This window comes from Vigna radiata, chromosome 2, assembly GCF_000741045.1.
Source record: "Vigna radiata var. radiata cultivar VC1973A chromosome 2, Vradiata_ver6, whole genome shotgun sequence".
In the NCBI taxonomy this organism is placed as follows: Eukaryota; Viridiplantae; Streptophyta; class Magnoliopsida; order Fabales; family Fabaceae; genus Vigna; species Vigna radiata.
Window position 1 is genome coordinate 20,394,951 of NC_028352.1, and position 9,366 is coordinate 20,404,316.

The following is a 9,366-nucleotide window of genomic DNA, read 5'->3' on the forward strand; positions in this document are numbered from 1 at the left end:
TTATTTTCTGGTTCAACTGATTAAACTTTGTTTTCTTTGTGTTGTGTTTTAGTGCAGTTTTGTTCCTTTCTCTGGGTAACATAGTACCACATTCTTCCTTTGCTAGCTGCCTCCCAGAAAAAGCGGCGTCTTTTGGATTTCTAGTGGCGTTTCGACCCAAAAATGACCCTGGGTCATTGCCTAGTTATCGTTTCACCGTAATTTTTCTCTCTTGCGGTTGAAAATGGAACTAAGCAAGAACCCAGGTTCGGTTTTCAGTCGAAATGTCATGAGAAATTCAAAAGACCCAAGCTTTTTTTGGGGGAAACTAGCAAAGGCAGAGTGTGCTACTAGGCTATCCAAAGACAGGAACAAAACTGCACTAAAACACAACGAATGTATTAGACGTCGGTTAATGCAAAAACAAACGTTTATAGTGACCTTAGACGTCGGTTAGTGACATGTTCGAAGTCTTTATGTACTTTTAGACGTCGGTTAATGAGTATTCCGACGTCTATATTGCGCCTTTGAATGTTGGGTTAGGCTTATACCGACATCGAGTGACGTTGGACATGGAACTACCTGATGTCATTATAGATGTCTATTTATTGGATGTCCGACGTCCCATTGACGTCACCGATAATGACGTCAGTTGTTTAATAGACGTTAAAAACCCCAAAGAACCGATGTTAATCAGCATTTTTACACTGGTGACTTTTAATAAAACAACAATATATTTCATTTTTAATATATTTTTGTCAACTCAAGTTTATCAAGGTCAAATTTTGATCTTTAATAATACTTTTCAGTTGTCCTTTACAAAGATTTAGACTTGGCCTTAAATAATATTTTCTTAGACTTTAACCTAATCTTCGAATTGTTTTCAGACTTTGTAAACTGTTTTTTTCACCTCCTTATGACTCCTGAAAATAATTTTCCATTTGCAGATGATTCTAATCAATTAATTTTTATGTTCCCATCGAATCAAGTTGTTTTATGTTTAAATAAAACGACGAAAGGATCTATTTTACTCTCAAAACAAGATATTAACAAGAAATAAATCAATAATACATAAAAGAAATAAGCGTTTAGGTTATTTACATGGACACCTTATTAACTAGTAAAGCTTTGATATAATCCTTCATTATTCCTCCTGAATGTGTATAATTATCATGTTCTTTGTATAGTACGTCCATCATTCGTGCAAGGTTGAGAACACGCACAAGAAACTTCATTGGTACTTGAGTAGGATTAAGACATTACCAACTTGTGTATTTCGCCTTGAACTATTATATTGCTTCATTTAGCTTGAGACAACGTGTCCTCTTTCATGCTCAAACTGCATAAGTATTGGATAACAAATTTAACATCAATGCAACTAATGAACTATAAATAAATTGGGAATTAAATAGGGTTTTTGTTTTTGACAAATTATTGAATTTTGTTGGAGTCTCTAATAAATTTTTCTTCACTTTTCAGTTCCTAGTAATTACCTTTTCCCAATATTATTATTATATATGTTTCATTATTTAAAATGATATATGAAAGTTTTTTTTCAAGACCAAAAATAAAATAAAATAAAGTATTATAATCAAAGACTGTAAACAAAATCTGATAATTAATCTGGGTCCAATACATACTTAATAAAAAAAACACTATTTAATATTGTTCTCCTACCTTTCTACAATTATAGGAATTATTGAATTATTGTAAATTAAATGTTTTCCAATTTTTAAAAACAAAAAGTGTTTGCATTCCATATATAAAGCTAGCAGCATAGAGCATATGAATAATAACAATCTTATTACATCTTTTAGACAAACTTGTTATGATTAGGAGTGGTTTTTGATAAAAATGTTTAACTTTCTGTATTCCATTTTTTTCGTGAATCCACCTGTCGAAAAGAATAATGGTAGTCTAAGATTTACCTCACTTCCAACAATGTCATCCATGAGCCTAGAAATAATTGAAGCAGCTTCAATAATTTTTGGGTGGCTCGTTGCCCATATGAGGACCTCCTCTGTTGTGTCTTCCATGCCCAAGAAAGATACAGTTGTCAACATAGCATAAGTGCTTGTCACAGTTGCAACTTTCATATACTCTTCAACTGTTGGTGTGTGGTTGGAATTAAACCACCTTGCCTCAATAAGATGTGCCTGTACTAGTCTTTTCATCTGTAATTAAAAATACAATTTATATATATATATGACGTTGTTTGGTTCTTTTTGTTTGTTAAAAGAATCTTTTGCTATATTTGGTATCATAGTAATCGGTTACCCAATAAGGACATCTCGTCTACATGGAAAACAAAAAGATAAGGTTTAGGTTTTATACAAGTTTATTTAGTTAAAGAGTTTAGTCCGTAAACCATTCAAAAAACATATTTTAAACTCAACATATCCTCAAGTATTCAAATAAATATAAATAATTTTTTTCTTAGAACAAATACTAGTATATTAAATTTCTTATAATGCATAAAAATCGTATCATGACTTAAACAAGATGATTATAGGAAAAACAATGAATTGAAAAATAAAACTCATTCAGTTTGGAACTTCATTAAGACAAATTTTCAAATAAATAATTTATTATGCTATAGGAGATGCATTATTTATAGGGAATGCATATCTTACATACAATGATAAAAGAAAAAACACTAAGAAATTTTTTTTATCAAGAGTTATTTTTGTTATTATTAACGATTTTAGTCTCCCAAAAATACATTTTTTACAGTTAGAAAAATCGTCGGGGAAAAATATTGTTGGTAAAGTGATTACTTGCAGTATACCAATGGTCTTATTTGGTGAAAATCCAATAAATTCATTAACCTTTAAAAGACTTATAAAGAGTTCTAAACAAGTTCATTCGTCGTATAAGACATTGATACAAGTCATAGACCTTTAAATATTATGCATCAAGTGAATAAATCATATACTTAGTTTATTTATACTAAAGATCAAGCTTAGGTATACTAAACTGTTAAATTATTTGTCTAAGAACAGATGAAAATTAACATTTTCATTAAAGACTTTATAAATTTTTAAGACGTGATGTTAATTTTTAATGGAAAAAAACATATTGGAGTGCGGTGAACGCAAGCTTGTTGAAATTAACCAAAAAAGTGAATTGTCTAATTTTCAAAACATGATATTAGAATTGGAATCTTTGGGAGGAAATATACTATAAAAATATAGTACAAATATGAATAAAAGTTAATAAACTCATTTAAGATTATGACACCATATTTAACAATAAAATCTTTAAAATAACTGGTTAAATATGTTACTTTTCTATTCTTTTCTTCTTAACGTGAAATTTCAAGCTACATTTTATTTTACTATTATGGACTTAATTGTAGAAAATGAAAGACTATTTTTATTTTTTAATTTTTAAGGTATCTAATATGTAATTTTATGACCAAATATATATAAGGTATCTAATATGCAATTTTACTTAATTTGATAAGTCCAATTAAAAGATAAACTTCTAAAAGTAACAATAATAAATAAAGAAATAAAAGAAAAAACTTAACCGTACTTCTTTTTTTGCATACTTGACGAAGTTTTCTTTTCCCCGCTTTCTCAACTCATGCTCTGTTTCTTCAAAAATTTTCAAAAGTTCCTTGTAACATAATCTCATATATTCTGGGAGATCAATTAATGAGGAGATATCCCACCTGCTAATCATTAGAAAGTTTACCTTATATTTATTTAAATAAGATAAAAACGATACTAGATTGAAAAATAAGATTAAAAAGACCTTTCTATTGCATTGGTGAAAATCTCTAGTTCATCAATGGTTCCATAGGCATCATACACATCATCAATGATGGATGATATGGCTATTACTTTCCTCAGTATTCTTCTAGCAAGACAATACTGCTGCTCATAATAAACTCCAACAATCCAAAAGCAACCTTCTATAATCCTATCTCGTACAAAAGGAAAATTGGTGGAGACATTCAAATCCTTAAGCCACCACCNGAACAAGAAAATCCCAAATTAATTTCTCAATGAAGTCTTAGACTTGGCTTTACTTATTTACTTTTCATTTAATAATAAAATTTAACTTTTTGGAGGAAAATATTACTTGGTCACAGTGCTGACTTCTTTTCGATAGAGCTTCTGCAACATATTAAAGTCTAGATTTGCAAAGGTTAATAAACATTCATTATGTGAAGGATCTTGTTGGTAGAAAGATATATAATATCTTGCATCCAACCTAAGCATTCCCTTGCGAAGTGCTTGTCCTATGCTATCACTAGTGGAAAAACGCTGTTTAACGTCGGTTATTTTGGGCTTTTGACGTCACTTACGAAACCGACGTCTATTCCCATGAATCTAGTTGTTTGTTACACTAAAATGACAAACTAAATATAGTCAAGAATTAAGATCATTGACTAACGAAAATAAATGAATTAAAACTATAAATGCACCAAACCTTGGGATACAAGACTTGATTTAGCTGACCTCGAGATTTACCCATTACTCTATTTACATTAAAACAGAAAGTAATATGAATATAACTATGAAATCATAAAAAATTAAGGCCTACATGAATTTAAAAGTCATTTTTAGCAATACACTTACCCTTGAAGCATGGTTTTCAAGTTATTTTTCATCTTCCTTTGGAGCAAACAGAAGAAGACAACTGTACTTTGTTTGGGAATGAGGACCACCAGCTGCCAGTGAGCCCTGTTTGGAACATCATAAATAGTTAGTAAACTAATTAAGGAAAAATTTAATTACCTTTTACATTAAACAACACATACCCATCAATGTATGGCACAAGGTATATGTCTCTGTTTGACTCAGCCATCCATTTGCAAATAATCTTGTTTGATTTGAGTTGTCATACCACAACGTTCAATGGTCTGAGGTTCAACAAATCCGTAAACGGAAGACTGACCTTGGTCTACAATGACGGTGTCCATGTACCTATAACAATAAAGTTAACTTGTTACAAAGTAGGCATCTAACTTAAACTATTATGGTTGACAAAATTAACTGTCTTACATGCACCAGAGTTGAAGAACGAAAACATTCAACTCTTTGTCTCCCTGGATGATCTCCGATACATCATTGAATGTGATATATACTGGCATATGGGGAGGGAGACCAAATACTCGTAATTCCCAGTATATTTGTATTGATCCTTTGTTGAACTTGAGAAGGTTTGCCAGTAGCTTTGCTATGGGATTATCTTCTGCTTCAGCCGTGTCATCACCATCATCAGCATCATCATATTCAGGTATTGGTGCGTCATGCATCGGCTGCTTTTGAGGACATGTGAACTGAACATAAAATTTTCAAAGTTATGAACAAATATTTTTAATTGATAATTGTTAAGTCCCTGCCAAGTGTACCAGATCGTTATCAAGTAATATAAACGGGTAAGTCCGAGTATCGTTTTCCCAAAGGACTCTTAGGCCTTAATTTCACGTAACCTAATCGCATAAGACTTGAGAATAAATTTGGTGGTGATATACGAAGAAGAAAAATAAACATGCATACTTTCTTAATTAACTTATTTATCTAATTGCCATGCATACTTTCTTAATTACCCTTAACCCAATCCCTTGGTAAAAAGAGCCTATTACTAATTACCAGCTTGCTATCCCTAGCCTCCCCTAGTAACCAATAATGCAATGTGATCGGAAGCAATTACAATTGATCGTCCTACCCCTATCCCTAGGCGATATTGGCATAATCAAGGAATTTCCCACCAGTTCATGACATTACCGTTGATGAAGGTTGAAAAACAGTTATTTTCATATGTCANTTTAGACCAAATTACACCCTTTACTACCTAGAATGAGCTTAGAATCAAGCAAAACTCAATAAATGAGTCTGTAGAGAGTCAAAAGCTATTTTTAGCGATATTATGCTTGTTTTGCATTGTTTTGAGCATTTCTGAGAAAATGAAGAATGGAGTTGAAGATAAAGGTCGTAGACTCAAGAAAAGAGAAGAAAATTGAAGAATTGAAGAGTCGACGCACCGCCCGGCGGTAAATTCCACCGTCGAGCGGTCCAGGGTGAGGAGTAGGCACCTGGCGTTGGCGCTGGGCGGATTTGCGATTAGAGGGAAACCGCCGGGCGGTACTGCAATTTGTGGGAAACCGCCGGGCGCCACACTTGTTTCGCCGAGCGGTTGTCTGCTAGGCTTGGGCCTGTTTTCTATTGCGCTCCTCACCTATAAATAGCCCTTCTCCTCTAGTGATTGTGGTGCCTGATTGGGATAAAGAGTTTGAACTGATGTGCGATGCTAGCGACTATGCTATAGGTGTTGTGCTAGGACAGAGAAGAGGAAAGGTTTTTCATGCTATTTATAATGCTAGCAAAGTGCTAAATGAGGCACAACTGAATTATGCCACCACTGAAAAGGAATTCTTAGCCATAGTGTACTCATTGGAGAAATTCAGATCATATCTCGTTGGATCTAAGGTGATCATTTATACAGATCATGCANCTATAAAGTATTTACTGACGAAACCTGATTCGAAGCCAAGATTGATTAGATGGGTACTTTTGCTACAAGAATTTGACGTAGAAATTCGTGACAAAAAGGGGAGTGAAAAGGTGATTGCTGATCATTTATCCCGGTTAGTCAATGAGGAAGTGACAAGCAAGGAGAAAGTAATTTGGGAATCATTTTTAGATGAAGCTCATTTGTATATTCAGCAAAGACCTTGTTTTGCTGATTTAGCCAACTTCAAAGCCGCAGGTGTTATTCCGGAAGGATTCAATTGGCAACAGAAAAAGAAGTTTTTACATGATGCTAAACAATTCATTTGGGATGATCCATATTTGTTCAAGATAGGAGCAGATAATTTGTTGAGAAGATGTGTTACTGAAGCAGAAGCAGAAGATATTTTGTGGCATTGTCAAAATTTTCCTTATGCATGTCATTATAATGGAGAACGCATTGCCGCGAAAATTTTACAAGCAGGATTTTATTGGCCGACTTTGTTTAAAGATGCTCATAATCATGCTCGAAGCTGCGACAAATGTAAGAGGACAGGGACCATCTCAAGGAGGCATGAGATGCCACTACAGGGCATTTTGGAAGTTGAAGTTTTTGATTGTTGGGGTATTGATTTTGTGGGACCATTTCCTCCATCATTTAATAATGAATATATTTTGGTAGTTGTTGATTATGTGAGTAAGTGGGTTGAAGCTGTAGCATGTCCTAAGAATGATTCTAACACCATGATCAAATTCTTAAAAAGACAAATCTTTTCACGTTTTGGAACTCCCAGGATTCTCATCAGTGATGGGGGGTCTCACTTCTGCAATGCTCAGCTAGCTAAGGTACTTAAGCATTATGGGTTGAAACATAAGGTAGCTGCGCCTTATCATCCGCAGACAAGTGGCCAAGCTGAAGTTTCTAACAGGGAAATCAAAAGAATTTTAGAAAAGACTGTCACTTTTTCAAGAAAATATTGGTCACAGAAGTTAGACGATGCTCTCTGGGCATATAGAACTGCCATGAAAACTTCTATGAGGTTATCGCCTTTTCAGTTAGTCTGTGGAAAAGCATGTCATTTGCCAGTTGAAATGGAACACAAAGCTCGGTGAGCTTTGAAATTTTTGAACTTTGACCCTGATAAGGCTCAAGGGAAACGAGGCAACCAGCTGCTAGAACTTGAAGAAATGCGGTTGCATGCTTATGAATCATCCAGGACTTACAAAGATAATGTGAAGTTCTATCATGACAAGAAGTTGATAAAGAGAACTTTCCACCAGGGGATTTGGTTCTTTTATTCAATTCGCGGCTAAAGTTACTCCCCGGGAAACTGAAATCAAAATGGTCGGGACCTTTTCTGGTTAAACGTGTATTCCAAAGTGGAGCAGTGGAATTAGAATCGTCGACTGATGATAATCCGCAACGGAGCTGGATTGTGAATGGCCAAAGGCTCAAACACTATGTGGGAGGAGATGTGGAGCAATTTGCCTCAGTCATGATGTTGGGAGATTGATGAGTCGATATTTTATTGATTTCACTTAGATTGTTGTGCTAGAATTAATCAGCGAATTGTGCTTAATTGTCCGGTATTTTCCCGTTTTTCCTAATTATGCTTAATTTGACCGGAAATTCTAATTTTAATTAATTTGAATTTTCTGAGCTAATTATTTGCATTATTATTTTAAGGGAAAATTTTGGAAACACAATTTGGGACATTTGGAGGAGACAAAATAAATTCAAGATTCTTCCATAAGCGTTTTAGAATTAGTTGTATTTTAATTTAGTAGTTTAGAATTTTTAAACAAACTTTAACATTGTGGGCCAATTTTTGGTATTTTTTGTTGAGCCCAATAGTAAAAAAATAGACACATGGCACCCTAAGGTTGGGTGGACCCCACCCTAATTTTTGAGACACCTTGCTTCCACCCACACCTTTTACTTTTTTTTCTTTTTAAAGCTTTCTTGAAGGTACCGTGAATGAATCATTAGAAATTTCTTTGCTTTCAATTTGAAGTTTGCTGAAGCATGGGTCACATCAACTTTAATTGCACATTGCAATTTTATTTTTTTTTAGTTTAAAAGTGGCTGAATTTTATTTGTTTTGCTGCACCAAATTGTCTTGTGATTGAATGAGAAGTTGATTAGATGGGAGTAGGTAAATGGTGTATGATGATTTACTTTGAAAGAAGTTTTTGGGTTTTCAATTGGAAGTTTGAATGGTCACGGCTGCAGAGGAATTTGGGAAGCATTCTTCTTCTTTCTTCAACGTAGAAAAGTGGTGCATTTATTTTACTCAATTTTGATTAAAAAAATGAAAGCACGGGGTGGTCTGGCTGGCAGCATTCGACACATTCCTTTTTCTTTTTTTTTATTTGCTTAAGTAGAACCTGTTATTGGGCGAAAAAAAAATTGGCAACATTAGGTGACGTTAAATGAGGCTTTCATTGCTAGAGTTAGATGCAGGTGTGCGGTGCAAGGAATTGTCATGGCTTGGATTAATTGTCTTTGCAAAAGTCACGTCCTAGTAAGGTGCAGCGCCACCATTTAGATAATCATTGATTGAAAGCTTTCTTATATTAAGGTGCATTTCTTATTTTATTTGGAGAATAGTAGAGTCACGGTTTGGATGAAAGAAGTACATGGTAATTAACATTTTGGAGAAAGAAAATTAATTCATCTTGGTTTTTAAAATTAATTCATCTTGGTTTTTAGTCATCGGTTTTATTCCCGCAATATGGATTTTATTTCTTTTAGATCAAGTGTTGCATTTAAATTGCCTTAATTATGTCTGGATATTTGTCTATTGTACTATTGGATTTAGCATTTTCTTTTACTTTAATGTTGTCTAGTTTTTTCGGTTGTGCTTAATTTCCATGCATTTTAATTGAGTTTAATTCTCATGTCAAACACCTTCAAACCCCC

The 9,366-nt window shown here is 33.7% G+C and overlaps 1 pseudogene; it reads right to left on the bottom strand.

The window, feature by feature from the left end:
- Positions 1 to 680: 680 nt before the first annotated feature.
- On the bottom strand, positions 681 to 5,248 carry LOC106753083 (annotated as a pseudogene).
- Between the last annotated feature and the right edge of the window lie 4,118 nt (positions 5,249 to 9,366).